The following is a 16,297-nucleotide window of genomic DNA, read 5'->3' as shown; positions in this document are numbered from 1 at the left end:
TGTATGTAATAATGTCTCAATGATCATTTAATTTAGAAAAAACGTTTTCATTGTTAAAATAGGCCCACCCCACAAAAAAAGGTCAAGAAAAATGAACACTCACACAAGTAATGGAATACTGAGGTCCGTTCGGATATTTGAATATTCAAACAACCGTGACCGTCTGTTGTGTGTGTAGGCGTGTCTAAATGTGTACTTATGTTGACAACGAAGAGGATGCTGTTGCCCTAACGGAACTGATCTGTATAGGTAGAATTCCAGGACACACTCAGTCCTCGTTAGTATAGTGGTCAGTATCCCCGCCTGTCACGCGGGAGACCGGGGTTCAATTCCCCGACGGGGAGGAAATAATTTTTTCCCCCTCTTACTTCTTTCTGCCTGTGAGAGAAGCCTCATTGTAAAATCACGTTCAGTACTTGTCTTTACTCCACTATAGCTACTCTACAGTGTCGTTTAACCCACTTGTAAAAGGGATGGTGGTGGCAAAGGTCTGTTGTTTTATTACTGTAGATCTTGACCGTTCTGTTTTGAAAATATAAATGTCACTCAAAGGACCATATCATTGTTATCCATCTGGCTAAGGGACCTTCAATTAACAATCTATAATAGATTACCACAGTATGAGTCATAATACCCATAAAACCTAGCAGTCAAACATGAAAATGGTTACAATCGTTTTTCGACCATACATTTTTCCCAAAGGGGATTTTGGTAACACTTCAAATTAGGTGGGTGATTTGCGTAAGCTTGCCCCGGCGTGACATTTTTATAACCGTGTAAATTTCTCCCAGACAAGGTGACTTTCATGAATATATTCACTTGTATTTACCCAGCCCAAAATGAAATAGAGGCGTCACTACAGACACCCTGGTTTGAATCCAGACTCTATCACAACTGGCTGTGATTTGTGAGTCCCATAGGGCGGCGCACAATTGGCCCAGCGTCGTCCGGGTTTGGCCGGTGTAGGCCTTCATTGGTTTTGATAGCATTTAAAGATAAAAGATATCTTTAAGATAAACCATGTAGTATATACGTCTGTTCAGATCTGGATGTTACCCCTCTGTTTTGCCATACAATTATGACTGAAAGCTGAATATTTGCCTGTCTGGATAAGATAGTAGAATTTTTGCAACCATGTAACGGCGGAGTGATTTCCATCAAATGAACGTGGTCCTTGTTCCACGTGTGTCCACTGCCTAGCAGCTTAGTCTCTGTGGCGCAATTGGTTAGCGCGTTAGACTGTTAATCTAAAGGTTGGTGGTTCAAGCCCACCCAGGGACGAGTGTTTTCTAGTTGTTGAGCGCCGTGATGTAAGAAGACATTCCTGTAGTGTAAGTAAATTTGATTCCATGTGTGACTGACTCGTCCTGTATTCTGTTTTTAGACGTGATTGGTGAGTTGTTGAATGTAAAAGACGAGGAGTATGATATTTTACATCCTTGTAAAATGGCCTGTGATCATCAGTTGCTGAATAGCTTCACCATATATCTAAACTCCATATCGAATTATATATATATATATATATATATATATATATATATATATATATATATATATATATATATATACATACACACATACAGTACCAGTCAATAGTTTGGACACACCTCCTCATTCAAGGGTTTTTCTTTATTTTGACTATTTTCTACATTGTAGAATAATAGTGAAGACATAAAAACTATGAAATAACACATATGGAATCATGTAGTAACCAAAAAAGTGTTAAACAAATCAACATTTTATTTTATATTTGAGATTCTTCAAAGTAGCCACCCTTTGCCTTGATGACAGCTTTGCACACTCTTGGCATTCTCTCAACCAGCTTCATGAGGCATTCACCTGGAATGCCTTTCAATTAACAGGTGTGCCTTGTTAGAAGTTAATTTGTGTAATTTCTTTCCTTCGTAATGCGTTTCAGCCAATCAGTTGTGTTGTGACAAGGTAGGGTTGGAATACAGAAGATAGCCCTATTTGGTAAAAGACCAAGTCAATATTATGGCAAGAACAGCTCAAATGAGCAAAGAGAAACGACGGTACAAATGAATGTATTTTGTCTCGTTGTTTAAAGTGTGCGCAGGACTTGTTTGTAGACAAATGTTGCTATCGTGTTTATTAGGGATGGGCATTTGAAATGATTTCACTAATCGGGATAATATGACATTATTTCTGCTATCAGGATAGTGGACATTCAAAAAACGCAGATAAAAATAACACTTGACAAGTCAGAATACCACAACGGAAAGGCTGCAATTCTCCAGTAGTTTTTGGCTAGCAGCAACGGTGAAAGAGAAGTCTGATTTTCACCATGATTGATGGATTCTGTTTGAAATGACTTTTCTGGAGAGTGTTTTGCATTGCTCTGGGTCAGGTGTTGTGGAGCCTTGGCTATGTACTCGACAGTAATTGCTATTTGAAGTGTAGAAAATAGGTTGTCAGAGTTGACTGGAGGACTAAATGCGCTAGCGCAATGCACCGTCATCAAAACAAAAATCAACAGTTCAACTGTTGTTTTATTAAATAAAGATTTTCAATTGTCACGGTATATCCCTGTATGTAATAATGTCTCAATGATCATTTAATTTAGAAAAAACGTTTTCATTGTTAAAATAGGCCCACCCCACAAAAAAAGGTCAAGAAAAATGAACACTCACACAAGTAATGGAATACTGAGGTCCGTTCGGATATTTGAATATTCAAACAACCGTGACCGTCTGTTGTGTGTGTAGGCGTGTCTAAATGTGTACTTATGTTGACAACGAAGAGGATGCTGTTGCCCTAACGGAACTGATCTGCATAGGTAGAATTCCAGGACACACTCAGTCCTCGTTAGTATAGTGGTCAGTATCCCCGCCTGTCACGCGGGAGACCGGGGTTCAATTCCCCGACGGGGAGGAAATAATTTTTTCCCCCTCTTACTTCTTTCTGCCTGTGAGAGAAGCCTCATTGTAAAATCACGTTCAGTACTTGTCTTTACTCCACTATAGCTACTCTACAGTGTCGTTTAACCCACTTGTAAAAGGGATGGTGGTGGCAAAGGTCTGTTGTTTTATTACTGTAGATCTTGACCGTTCTGTTTTGAAAATATAAATGTCACTCAAAGGACCATATCATTGTTATCCATCTGGCTAAGGGACCTTCAATTAACAATCTATAATAGATTACCACAGTATGAGTCATAATACCCATAAAACCTAGCAGTCAAACATGAAAATGGTTACAATCGTTTTTCGACCATACATTTTTCCCAAAGGGGATTTTGGTAACACTTCAAATTAGGTGGGTGATTTGCGTAAGCTTGCCCCGGCGTGACATTTTTATAACCGTGTAAATTTCTCCCAGACAAGGTGACTTTCATGAATATATTCACTTGTATTTACCCAGCCCAAAATGAAATAGAGGCGTCACTACAGACACCCTGGTTTGAATCCAGACTCTATCACAACTGGCTGTGATTTGTGAGTCCCATAGGGCGGCGCACAATTGGCCCAGCGTCGTCCGGGTTTGGCCGGTGTAGGCCTTCATTGGTTTTGATAGCATTTAAAGATAAAAGATATCTTTAAGATAAACCATGTAGTATATACGTCTGTTCAGATCTGGATGTTACCCCTCTGTTTTGCCATACAATTATGACTGAAAGCTGAATATTTGCCTGTCTGGATAAGATAGTAGAATTTTTGCAACCATGTAACGGCGGAGTGATTTCCATCAAATGAACGTGGTCCTTGTTCCACGTGTGTCCACTGCCTAGCAGCTTAGTCTCTGTGGCGCAATTGGTTAGCGCGTTAGACTGTTAATCTAAAGGTTGGTGGTTCAAGCCCACCCAGGGACGAGTGTTTTCTAGTTGTTGAGCGCCGTGATGTAAGAAGACATTCCTGTAGTGTAAGTAAATTTGATTCCATGTGTGACTGACTCGCCCTGTATTCTGTTTTTAGACGTGATTGGTGAGTTGTTGAATGTAAAAGACGAGGAGTATGATATTTTACATCCTTGTAAAATGGCCTGTGATCATCAGTTGCTGAATAGCTTCACCATATATCTAAACTCCATATCGAATTATATATATATATATATATATATATATATATATATATATATATATACATACACACATACAGTACCAGTCAATAGTTTGGACACACCTCCTCATTCAAGGGTTTTTCTTTATTTTGACTATTTTCTACATTGTAGAATAATAGTGAAGACATAAAAACTATGAAATAACACATATGGAATCATGTAGTAACCAAAAAAGTGTTAAACAAATCAACATTTTATTTTATATTTGAGATTCTTCAAAGTAGCCACCCTTTGCCTTGATGACAGCTTTGCACACTCTTGGCATTCTCTCAACCAGCTTCATGAGGCATTCACCTGGAATGCCTTTCAATTAACAGGTGTGCCTTGTTAGAAGTTAATTTGTGTAATTTCTTTCCTTCGTAATGCGTTTCAGCCAATCAGTTGTGTTGTGACAAGGTAGGGTTGGAATACAGAAGATAGCCCTATTTGGTAAAAGACCAAGTCAATATTATGGCAAGAACAGCTCAAATGAGCAAAGAGAAACGACGGTACAAATGAATGTATTTTGTCTCGTTGTTTAAAGTGTGCGCAGGACTTGTTTGTAGACAAATGTTGCTATCGTGTTTATTAGGGATGGGCATTTGAAATGATTTCACTAATCGGGATAATATGACATTATTTCTGCTATCAGGATAGTGGACATTCAAAAAACGCAGATAAAAATAACACTTGACAAGTCAGAATACCACAACGGAAAGGCTGCAATTCTCCAGTAGTTTTTGGCTAGCAGCAACGGTGAAAGAGAAGTCTGATTTTCACCATGATTGATGGATTCTGTTTGAAATGACTTTTCTGGAGAGTGTTTTGCATTGCTCTGGGTCAGGTGTTGTGGAGCCTTGGCTATGTACTCGACAGTAATTGATATTTGAAGTGTAGAAAATAGGTTGTCAGAGTTGACTGGAGGACTAAATGCGCTAGCGCAATGCACCGTCATCAAAACAAAAATTTAACAGTTCAACTGTTGTTTTATTAAATAAAGATTTTCAATTGTCACGGTATATCCCTGTATGTAATAATGTCTCAATGATCATTTAATTTAGAAAAAACGTTTTCATTGTTAAAATAGGCCCACCCCACAAAAAAAGGTCAAGAAAAATGAACACGCACACAAGTAATGGAATACTGAGGTCCGTTCGGATATTTGAATATTCAAACAACCGTGATCGTCTGTTGTGTGTGTAGGCGTGTCTAAATGTGTACTTATGTTGACAACGAAGAGGATGCTGTTGCCCTAACGGAACTGATCTGCATAGGTAGAATTCCAGGACACACTCAGTCCTCGTTAGTATAGTGGTCAGTATCCCCGCCTGTCACGCGGGAGACCGGGGTTCAATTCCCCGACGGGGAGGAAATAATTTTTTCCCCCTCTTACTTCTTTCTGCCTGTGAGAGAAGCCTCATTGTAAAATCACGTTCAGTACTTGTCTTTACTCCACTATAGCTACTCTACAGTGTCATTTAACCCACTTGTAAAAGGGATGGTGGTGGCAAAGGTCTGTTGTTTTATTACTGTAGATCTTGACCGTTCTGTTTTGAAAATATAAATGTCACTCAAAGGACCATATCATTGTTATCCATCTGGCTAAGGGACCTTCAATTAACAATCTATAATAGATTACCACAGTATGAGTCATAATACCCATAAAACCTAGCAGTCAAACATGAAAATGGTTACAATCGTTTTTCGACCATACATTTTTCCCAAAGGGGATTTTGGTAACACTTCAAATTAGGTGGGTGATTTGCGTAAGCTTGCCCCGGCGTGACATTTTTATAACCGTGTAAATTTCTCCCAGACAAGGTGACTTTCATGAATATATTCACTTGTATTTACCCAGCCCAAAATGAAATAGAGGCGTCACTACAGACACCCTGGTTTGAATCCAGACTCTATCACAACTGGCTGTGATTTGTGAGTCCCATAGGGCGGCGCACAATTGGCCCAGCGTCGTCCGGGTTTGGCCGGTGTAGGTCTTCATTGGTTTTGATAGCATTTAAAGATAAAATATATCTTTAAGATAAACCATGTAGTATATACGTCTGTTCAGATCTGGATGTTACCCCTCTGTTTTGCCATACAATTATGACTGAAAGCTGAATATTTGCCTGTCTGGATAAGATAGTAGAATTTTTGCAACCATGTAACGGCGGAGTGATTTCCATCAAATGGAGGTGGTCCTTGTTCCACGTGTGTCCACTGCCTAGCAGCTTAGTCTCTGTGGCGCAATTGGTTAGCGCGTTAGACTGTTAATCTAAAGGTTGGTGGTTCAAGCCCACCCAGGGACGAGTGTTTTCTAGTTGTTGAGCGCCGTGATGTAAGAAGACATTCCTGTAGTGTAAGTAAATTTGATTCCATGTGTGACTGACTCGTCCTGTATTCTGTTTTTAGACATGATTGGTGAGTTGTTGAATGTAAAAGACGAGGAGTATGATATTTTACATCCTTGTAAAATGGCCTGTGATCATCAGTTGCTGAATAGCTTCACCATATATCTAAACTCCATATCGAATTATATATATATATACATACACACATACAGTACCAGTCAATAGTTTGGACACACCTCCTCATTCAAGGGTTTTTCTTTATTTTGACTATTTTCTACATTGTAGAATAATAGTGAAGACATAAAAACTATGAAATAACACATATGGAATCATGTAGTAACCAAAAAAGTGTTAAACAAATCAACATTTTTTTATATTTGAGATTCTTCAAAGTAGCCACCCTTTGCCTTGATGACAGCTTTGCACACTCTTGGCATTCTCTCAACCAGCTTCATGAGGCATTCACCTGGAATGCCTTTCAATTAACAGGTGTGCCTTGTTAGAAGTTAATTTGTGTAATTTCTTTCCTTCGTAATGCGTTTCAGCCAATCAGTTGTGTTGTGACAAGGTAGGGTTGGAATACAGAAGATAGCCCTATTTGGTAAAAGACCAAGTCAATATTATGGCAAGAACAGCTCAAATGAGCAAAGAGAAACGACGGTACAAATGAATGTATTTTGTCTCGTTGTTTAAAGTGTGCGCAGGACTTGTTTGTAGACAAATGTTGCTATCGTGTTTATTAGGGATGGGCATTTGAAATGATTTCACTAATCGGGATAATATGACATTATTTCTGCTATCAGGATAGTGGACATTCAAAAAACGCAGATAAAAATAACACTTGACAAGTCAGAATACCACAACGGAAAGGCTGCAATTCTCCAGTAGTTTTTGGCTAGCAGCAACGGTGAAAGAGAAGTCTGATTTTCACCATGATTGATGGATTCTGTTTGAAATGACTTTTCTGGAGAGTGTTTTGCATTGCTCTGGGTCAGGTGTTGTGGAGCCTTGGCTATGTACTCGACAGTAATTGCTATTTGAAGTGTAGAAAATAGGTTGTCAGAGTTGACTGGAGGACTAAATGCGCTAGCGCAATGCACCGTCATCAAAACAAAAATCAACAGTTCAACTGTTGTTTTATTAAATAATGATTTTCAATTGTCACGGTATATCCCTGTATGTAATAATGTCTCAATGATCATTTAATTTAGAAAAAACGTTTTCATTGTTAAAATAGGCCCACCCCACAAAAAAAGGTCAAGAAAAATGAACACGCACACAAGTAATGGAATACTGAGGTCCGTTCGGATATTTGAATATTCAAACAACCGTGATCGTCTGTTGTGTGTGTAGGCGTGTCTAAATGTGTACTTATGTTGACAACGAAGAGGATGCTGTTGCCCTAACGGAACTGATCTGCATAGGTAGAATTCCAGGACACACTCAGTCCTCGTTAGTATAGTGGTCAGTATCCCCGCCTGTCACGCGGGAGACCGGGGTTCAATTCCCCGACGGGGAGGAAATAATTTTTTCCCCCTCTTACTTCTTTCTGCCTGTGAGAGAAGCCTCATTGTAAAATCACGTTCAGTACTTGTCTTTACTCCACTATAGCTACTCTACAGTGTCATTTAACCCACTTGTAAAAGGGATGGTGGTGGCAAAGGTCTGTTGTTTTATTACTGTAGATCTTGACCGTTCTGTTTTGAAAATATAAATGTCACTCAAAGGACCATATCATTGTTATCCATCTGGCTAAGGGACCTTCAATTAACAATCTATAATAGATTACCACAGTATGAGTCATAATACCCATAAAACCTAGCAGTCAAACATGAAAATGGTTACAATCGTTTTTCGACCATACATTTTTCCCAAAGGGGATTTTGGTAACACTTCAAATTAGGTGGGTGATTTGCGTAAGCTTGCCCCGGCGTGACATTTTTATAACCGTGTAAATTTCTCCCAGACAAGGTGACTTTCATGAATATATTCACTTGTATTTACCCAGGCCAAAATGAAATAGAGGCGTCACTACAGACACCCTGGTTTGAATCCAGACTCTATCACAACTGGCTGTGATTTGTGAGTCCCATAGGGCGGCGCACAATTGGCCCAGCGTCGTCCGGGTTTGGCCGGTGTAGGTCTTCATTGGTTTTGATAGCATTTAAAGATAAAATATATCTTTAAGATAAACCATGTAGTATATACGTCTGTTCAGATCTGGATGTTACCCCTCTGTTTTGCCATACAATTATGACTGAAAGCTGAATATTTGCCTGTCTGGATAAGATAGTAGAATTTTTGCAACCATGTAACGGCGGAGTGATTTCCATCAAATGAACGTGGTCCTTGTTCCACGTGTGTCCACTGCCTAGCAGCTTAGTCTCTGTGGCGCAATTGGTTAGCGCGTTAGACTGTTAATCTAAAGGTTGGTGGTTCAAGCCCACCCAGGGACGAGTGTTTTCTAGTTGTTGAGCGCCGTGATGTAAGAAGACATTCCTGTAGTGTAAGTAAATTTGATTCCATGTGTGACTGACTCGTCCTGTATTCTGTTTTTAGACATGATTGGTGAGTTGTTGAATGTAAAAGACGAGGAGTATGATATTTTACATCCTTGTAAAATGGCCTGTGATCATCAGTTGCTGAATAGCTTCACCATATATCTAAACTCCATATCGAATTATATATATATATATATATATATATATATATATATATATATATATATATATATATATACATACACACATACAGTACCAGTCAATAGTTTGGACACACCTCCTCATTCAAGGGTTTTTCTTTATTTTGACTATTTTCTACATTGTAGAATAATAGTGAAGACATAAAAACTATGAAATAACACATATGGAATCATGTAGTAACCAAAAAAGTGTTAAACAAATCAACATTTTTTTATATTTGAGATTCTTCAAAGTAGCCACCCTTTGCCTTGATGACAGCTTTGCACACTCTTGGCATTCTCTCAACCAGCTTCATGAGGCATTCACCTGGAATGCCTTTCAATTAACAGGTGTGCCTTGTTAGAAGTTAATTTGTGTAATTTCTTTCCTTCGTAATGCGTTTCAGCCAATCAGTTGTGTTGTGACAAGGTAGGGTTGGAATACAGAAGATAGCCCTATTTGGTAAAAGACCAAGTCAATATTATGGCAAGAACAGCTCAAATGAGCAAAGAGAAACGACGGTACAAATGAATGTATTTTGTCTCGTTGTTTAAAGTGTGCGCAGGACTTGTTTGTAGACAAATGTTGCTATCGTGTTTATTAGGGATGGGCATTTGAAATGATTTCACTAATCGGGATAATATGACATTATTTCTGCTATCAGGATAGTGGACATTCAAAAAACGCAGATAAAAATAACACTTGACAAGTCAGAATACCACAACGGAAAGGCTGCAATTCTCCAGTAGTTTTTGGCTAGCAGCAACGGTGAAAGAGAAGTCTGATTTTCACCATGATTGATGGATTCTGTTTGAAATGACTTTTCTGGAGAGTGTTTTGCATTGCTCTGGGTCAGGTGTTGTGGAGCCTTGGCTATGTACTCGACAGTAATTGCTATTTGAAGTGTAGAAAATAGGTTGTCAGAGTTGACTGGAGGACTAAATGCGCTAGCGCAATGCACCGTCATCAAAACAAAAATCAACAGTTCAACTGTTGTTTTATTAAATAAAGATTTTCAATTGTCACGGTATATCCCTGTATGTAATAATGTCTCAATGATCATTTAATTTAGAAAAAACGTTTTCATTGTTAAAATAGGCCCACCCCACAAAAAAAGGTCAAGAAAAATGAACACGCACACAAGTAATGGAATACTGAGGTCCGTTCGGATATTTGAATATTCAAACAACCGTGATCGTCTGTTGTGTGTGTAGGCGTGTCTAAATGTGTACTTATGTTGACAACGAAGAGGATGCTGTTGCCCTAACGGAACTGATCTGCATAGGTAGAATTCCAGGACACACTCAGTCCTCGTTAGTATAGTGGTCAGTATCCCCGCCTGTCACGCGGGAGACCGGGGTTCAATTCCCCGACGGGGAGGAAATAATTTTTTCCCCCTCTTACTTCTTTCTGCCTGTGAGAGAAGCCTCATTGTAAAATCACGTTCAGTACTTGTCTTTACTCCACTATAGCTACTCTACAGTGTCATTTAACCCACTTGTAAAAGGGATGGTGGTGGCAAAGGTCTGTTGTTTTATTACTGTAGATCTTGACCGTTCTGTTTTGAAAATATAAATGTCACTCAAAGGACCATATCATTGTTATCCATCTGGCTAAGGGACCTTCAATTAACAATCTATAATAGATTACCACAGTATGAGTCATAATACCCATAAAACCTAGCAGTCAAACATGAAAATGGTTACAATCGTTTTTCGACCATACATTTTTCCCAAAGGGGATTTTGGTAACACTTCAAATTAGGTGGGTGATTTGCGTAAGCTTGCCCCGGCGTGACATTTTTATAACCGTGTAAATTTCTCCCAGACAAGGTGACTTTCATGAATATATTCACTTGTATTTACCCAGCCCAAAATGAAATAGAGGCGTCACTACAGACACCCTGGTTTGAATCCAGACTCTATCACAACTGGCTGTGATTTGTGAGTCCCATAGGGCGGCGCACAATTGGCCCAGCGTCGTCCGGGTTTGGCCGGTGTAGGCCTTCATTGGTTTTGATAGCATTTAAAGATAAAAGATATCTTTAAGATAAACCATGTAGTATATACGTCTGTTCAGATCTGGATGTTACCCCTCTGTTTTGCCATACAATTATGACTGAAAGCTGAATATTTGCCTGTCTGGATAAGATAGTAGAATTTTTGCAACCATGTAACGGCGGAGTGATTTCCATCAAATGAACGTGGTCCTTGTTCCACGTGTGTCCACTGCCTAGCAGCTTAGTCTCTGTGGCGCAATTGGTTAGCGCGTTAGACTGTTAATCTAAAGGTTGGTGGTTCAAGCCCACCCAGGGACGAGTGTTTTCTAGTTGTTGAGCGCCGTGATGTAAGAAGACATTCCTGTAGTGTAAGTAAATTTGATTCCATGTGTGACTGACTCGTCCTGTATTCTGTTTTTAGACGTGATTGGTGAGTTGTTGAATGTAAAAGACGAGGAGTATGATATTTTACATCCTTGTAAAATGGCCTGTGATCATCAGTTGCTGAATAGCTTCACCATATATCTAAACTCCATATCGAATTATATATATATATATATATATATATATATATATATATATATATATATATATATACATACACACATACAGTACCAGTCAATAGTTTGGACACACCTCCTCATTCAAGGGTTTTTCTTTATTTTGACTATTTTCTACATTGTAGAATAATAGTGAAGACATAAAAACTATGAAATAACACATATGGAATCATGTAGTAACCAAAAAAGTGTTAAACAAATCAACATTTTTTTATATTTGAGATTCTTCAAAGTAGCCACCCTTTGCCTTGATGACAGCTTTGCACACTCTTGGCATTCTCTCAACCAGCTTCATGAGGCATTCACCTGGAATGCCTTTCAATTAACAGGTGTGCCTTGTTAGAAGTTAATTTGTGTAATTTCTTTCCTTCGTAATGCGTTTCAGCCAATCAGTTGTGTTGTGACAAGGTAGGGTTGGAATACAGAAGATAGCCCTATTTGGTAAAAGACCAAGTCAATATTATGGCAAGAACAGCTCAAATGAGCAAAGAGAAACGACGGTACAAATGAATGTATTTTGTCTCGTTGTTTAAAGTGTGCGCAGGACTTGTTTGTAGACAAATGTTGCTATCGTGTTTATTAGGGATGGGCATTTGAAATGATTTCACTAATCGGGATAATATGACATTATTTCTGCTATCAGGATAGTGGACATTCAAAAAACGCAGATAAAAATAACACTTGACAAGTCAGAATACCACAACGGAAAGGCTGCAATTCTCCAGTAGTTTTTGGCTAGCAGCAACGGTGAAAGAGAAGTCTGATTTTCACCATGATTGATGGATTCTGTTTGAAATGACTTTTCTGGAGAGTGTTTTGCATTGCTCTGGGTCAGGTGTTGTGGAGCCTTGGCTATGTACTCGACAGTAATTGCTATTTGAAGTGTAGAAAATAGGTTGTCAGAGTTGACTGGAGGACTAAATGCGCTAGCGCAATGCACCGTCATCAAAACAAAAATCAACAGTTCAACTGTTGTTTTATTAAATAAAGATTTTCAATTGTCACGGTATATCCCTGTATGTAATAATGTCTCAATGATCATTTAATTTAGAAAAAACGTTTTCATTGTTAAAATAGGCCCACCCCACAAAAAAAGGTCAAGAAAAATGAACACGCACACAAGTAATGGAATACTGAGGTCCGTTCGGATATTTGAATATTCAAACAACCGTGATCGTCTGTTGTGTGTGTAGGCGTGTCTAAATGTGTACTTATGTTGACAACGAAGAGGATGCTGTTGCCCTAACGGAACTGATCTGCATAGGTAGAATTCCAGGACACACTCAGTCCTCGTTAGTATAGTGGTCAGTATCCCCGCCTGTCACGCGGGAGACCGGGGTTCAATTCCCCGACGGGGAGGAAATAATTTTTTCCCCCTCTTACTTCTTTCTGCCTGTGAGAGAAGCCTCATTGTAAAATCACGTTCAGTACTTGTCTTTACTCCACTATAGCTACTCTACAGTGTCATTTAACCCACTTGTAAAAGGGATGGTGGTGGCAAAGGTCTGTTGTTTTATTACTGTAGATCTTGACCGTTCTGTTTTGAAAATATAAATGTCACTCAAAGGACCATATCATTGTTATCCATCTGGCTAAGGGACCTTCAATTAACAATCTATAATAGATTACCACAGTATGAGTCATAATACCCATAAAACCTAGCAGTCAAACATGAAAATGGTTACAATCGTTTTTCGACCATACATTTTTCCCAAAGGGGATTTTGGTAACACTTCAAATTAGGTGGGTGATTTGCGTAAACTTGCCCCGGCGTGACATTTTTATAACCGTGTAAATTTCTCCCAGACAAGGTGACTTTCATGAATATATTCACTTGTATTTACCCAGCCCAAAATGAAATAGAGGCGTCACTACAGACACCCTGGTTTGAATCCAGACTCTATCACAACTGGCTGTGATTTGTGAGTCCCATAGGGCGGCGCACAATTGGCCCAGCGTCGTCCGGGTTTGGCCGGTGTAGGCCTTCATTGGTTTTGATAGCATTTAAAGATAAAAGATATCTTTAAGATAAACCATGTAGTATATACGTCTGTTCAGATCTGGATGTTACCCCTCTGTTTTGCCATACAATTATGACTGAAAGCTGAATATTTGCCTGTCTGGATAAGATAGTAGAATTTTTGCAACCATGTAACGGCGGAGTGATTTCCATCAAATGAACGTGGTCCTTGTTCCACGTGTGTCCACTGCCTAGCAGCTTAGTCTCTGTGGCGCAATTGGTTAGCGCGTTAGACTGTTAATCTAAAGGTTGGTGGTTCAAGCCCACCCAGGGACGAGTGTTTTCTAGTTGTTGAGCGCCGTGATGTAAGAAGACATTCCTGTAGTGTAAGTAAATTTGATTCCATGTGTGACTGACTCGTCCTGTATTCTGTTTTTAGACGTGATTGGTGAGTTGTTGAATGTAAAAGACGAGGAGTATGATATTTTACATCCTTGTAAAATGGCCTGTGATCATCAGTTGCTGAATAGCTTCACCATATATCTAAACTCCATATCGAATTATATATATATATATATATATATATATATATATATATATATATATATATACATACACACATACAGTACCAGTCAATAGTTTGGACACACCTCCTCATTCAAGGGTTTTTCTTTATTTTGACTATTTTCTACATTGTAGAATAATAGTGAAGACATAAAAACTATGAAATAACACATATGGAATCATGTAGTAACCAAAAAAGTGTTAAACAAATCAACATTTTTTTATATTTGAGATTCTTCAAAGTAGCCACCCTTTGCCTTGATGACAGCTTTGCACACTCTTGGCATTCTCTCAACCAGCTTCATGAGGCATTCACCTGGAATGCCTTTCAATTAACAGGTGTGCCTTGTTAGAAGTTAATTTGTGTAATTTCTTTCCTTCGTAATGCGTTTCAGCCAATCAGTTGTGTTGTGACAAGGTAGGGTTGGAATACAGAAGATAGCCCTATTTGGTAAAAGACCAAGTCAATATTATGGCAAGAACAGCTCAAATGAGCAAAGAGAAACGACGGTACAAATGAATGTATTTTGTCTCGTTGTTTAAAGTGTGCGCAGGACTTGTTTGTAGACAAATGTTGCTATCGTGTTTATTAGGGATGGGCATTTGAAATGATTTCACTAATCGGGATAATATGACATTATTTCTGCTATCAGGATAGTGGACATTCAAAAAACGCAGATAAAAATAACACTTGACAAGTCAGAATACCACAACGGAAAGGCTGCAATTCTCCAGTAGTTTTTGGCTAGCAGCAACGGTGAAAGAGAAGTCTGATTTTCACCATGATTGATGGATTCTGTTTGAAATGACTTTTCTGGAGAGTGTTTTGCATTGCTCTGGGTCAGGTGTTGTGGAGCCTTGGCTATGTACTCGACAGTAATTGCTATTTGAAGTGTAGAAAATAGGTTGTCAGAGTTGACTGGAGGACTAAATGCGCTAGCGCAATGCACCGTCATCAAAACAAAAATCAACAGTTCAACTGTTGTTTTATTAAATAAAGATTTTCAATTGTCACGGTATATCCCTGTATGTAATAATGTCTCAATGATCATTTAATTTAGAAAAAACGTTTTCATTGTTAAAATAGGCCCACCCCACAAAAAAAGGTCAAGAAAAATGAACACGCACACAAGTAATGGAATACTGAGGTCCGTTCGGATATTTGAATATTCAAACAACCGTGATCGTCTGTTGTGTGTGTAGGCGTGTCTAAATGTGTACTTATGTTGACAACGAAGAGGATGCTGTTGCCCTAACGGAACTGATCTGCATAGGTAGAATTCCAGGACACACTCAGTCCTCGTTAGTATAGTGGTCAGTATCCCCGCCTGTCACGCGGGAGACCGGGGTTCAATTCCCCGACGGGGAGGAAATAATTTTTTCCCCCTCTTACTTCTTTCTGCCTGTGAGAGAAGCCTCATTGTAAAATCACGTTCAGTACTTGTCTTTACTCCACTATAGCTACTCTACAGTGTCATTTAACCCACTTGTAAAAGGGATGGTGGTGGCAAAGGTCTGTTGTTTTATTACTGTAGATCTTGACCGTTCTGTTTTGAAAATATAAATGTCACTCAAAGGACCATATCATTGTTATCCATCTGGCTAAGGGACCTTCAATTAACAATCTATAATAGATTACCACAGTATGAGTCATAATACCCATAAAACCTAGCAGTCAAACATGAAAATGGTTACAATCGTTTTTCGACCATACATTTTTCCCAAAGGGGATTTTGGTAACACTTCAAATTAGGTGGGTGATTTGCGTAAGCTTGCCCCGGCGTGACATTTTTATAACCGTGTAAATTTCTCCCAGACAAGGTGACTTTCATGAATATATTCACTTGTATTTACCCAGCCCAAAATGAAATAGAGGCGTCACTACAGACACCCTGGTTTGAATCCAGACTCTATCACAACTGGCTGTGATTTGTGAGTCCCATAGGGCGGCGCACAATTGGCCCAGCGTCGTCCGGGTTTGGCCGGTGTAGGCCTTCATTGGTTTTGATAGCATTTAAAGATAAACGATATCTTTAAGATAAACCATGTAGTATATACGTCTGTTCAGATCTGGATGTTACCCCTCTGTTTTGCCATACAATTATGACTGAAAGCTGAATATTTGCCTG

At 39.0% G+C, this 16,297-nt stretch overlaps 13 non-coding genes across 13 annotated transcripts; all 13 read left to right on the top strand.

Moving 5' to 3' along the window:
- Positions 1-272: 272 nt before the first annotated feature.
- Positions 273-344, top strand: trnad-guc (transfer RNA aspartic acid (anticodon GUC)). Its single transcript has one exon. It is a non-coding gene; the product is annotated as a tRNA-Asp (tRNA).
- Positions 345-1,207: 863 nt separating this feature from the next.
- Positions 1,208-1,281, top strand: trnan-guu (transfer RNA asparagine (anticodon GUU)). The gene has a single exon. It is a non-coding gene; the product is annotated as a tRNA-Asn (tRNA).
- A 1,539-nt stretch (positions 1,282-2,820) lies between these two features.
- On the top strand, positions 2,821-2,892 carry trnad-guc (transfer RNA aspartic acid (anticodon GUC)). Its single transcript has one exon. It is a non-coding gene; the product is annotated as a tRNA-Asp (tRNA).
- An 863-nt stretch (positions 2,893-3,755) lies between these two features.
- trnan-guu (transfer RNA asparagine (anticodon GUU)) lies at positions 3,756-3,829 on the top strand. The gene has a single exon. It is a non-coding gene; the product is annotated as a tRNA-Asn (tRNA).
- Positions 3,830-5,353: 1,524 nt separating this feature from the next.
- On the top strand, positions 5,354-5,425 carry trnad-guc (transfer RNA aspartic acid (anticodon GUC)). The gene has a single exon. It is a non-coding gene; the product is annotated as a tRNA-Asp (tRNA).
- Positions 5,426-6,288: 863 nt separating this feature from the next.
- trnan-guu (transfer RNA asparagine (anticodon GUU)) lies at positions 6,289-6,362 on the top strand. The gene has a single exon. It is a non-coding gene; the product is annotated as a tRNA-Asn (tRNA).
- A 1,489-nt stretch (positions 6,363-7,851) lies between these two features.
- Positions 7,852-7,923, top strand: trnad-guc (transfer RNA aspartic acid (anticodon GUC)). The gene has a single exon. It is a non-coding gene; the product is annotated as a tRNA-Asp (tRNA).
- Positions 7,924-8,786: 863 nt separating this feature from the next.
- On the top strand, positions 8,787-8,860 carry trnan-guu (transfer RNA asparagine (anticodon GUU)). The gene has a single exon. It is a non-coding gene; the product is annotated as a tRNA-Asn (tRNA).
- Positions 8,861-10,393: 1,533 nt separating this feature from the next.
- trnad-guc (transfer RNA aspartic acid (anticodon GUC)) lies at positions 10,394-10,465 on the top strand. Its single transcript has one exon. It is a non-coding gene; the product is annotated as a tRNA-Asp (tRNA).
- Positions 10,466-11,328: 863 nt separating this feature from the next.
- Positions 11,329-11,402, top strand: trnan-guu (transfer RNA asparagine (anticodon GUU)). Its single transcript has one exon. It is a non-coding gene; the product is annotated as a tRNA-Asn (tRNA).
- A 1,529-nt stretch (positions 11,403-12,931) lies between these two features.
- trnad-guc (transfer RNA aspartic acid (anticodon GUC)) lies at positions 12,932-13,003 on the top strand. The gene has a single exon. It is a non-coding gene; the product is annotated as a tRNA-Asp (tRNA).
- An 863-nt stretch (positions 13,004-13,866) lies between these two features.
- Positions 13,867-13,940, top strand: trnan-guu (transfer RNA asparagine (anticodon GUU)). Its single transcript has one exon. It is a non-coding gene; the product is annotated as a tRNA-Asn (tRNA).
- Positions 13,941-15,465: 1,525 nt separating this feature from the next.
- On the top strand, positions 15,466-15,537 carry trnad-guc (transfer RNA aspartic acid (anticodon GUC)). The gene has a single exon. It is a non-coding gene; the product is annotated as a tRNA-Asp (tRNA).
- The last annotated feature ends 760 nt before the right edge of the window (positions 15,538-16,297 follow it).

The sequence above is a fragment of the Salvelinus alpinus genome, chromosome 31 (genome assembly GCF_045679555.1).
Source record: "Salvelinus alpinus chromosome 31, SLU_Salpinus.1, whole genome shotgun sequence".
In the NCBI taxonomy this organism is placed as follows: Eukaryota; Metazoa; Chordata; class Actinopteri; order Salmoniformes; family Salmonidae; genus Salvelinus; species Salvelinus alpinus.
The sequence above is the reverse complement of the archived record's forward strand: the minus strand, read 5'-3'. Positions and strand labels throughout refer to the sequence as shown.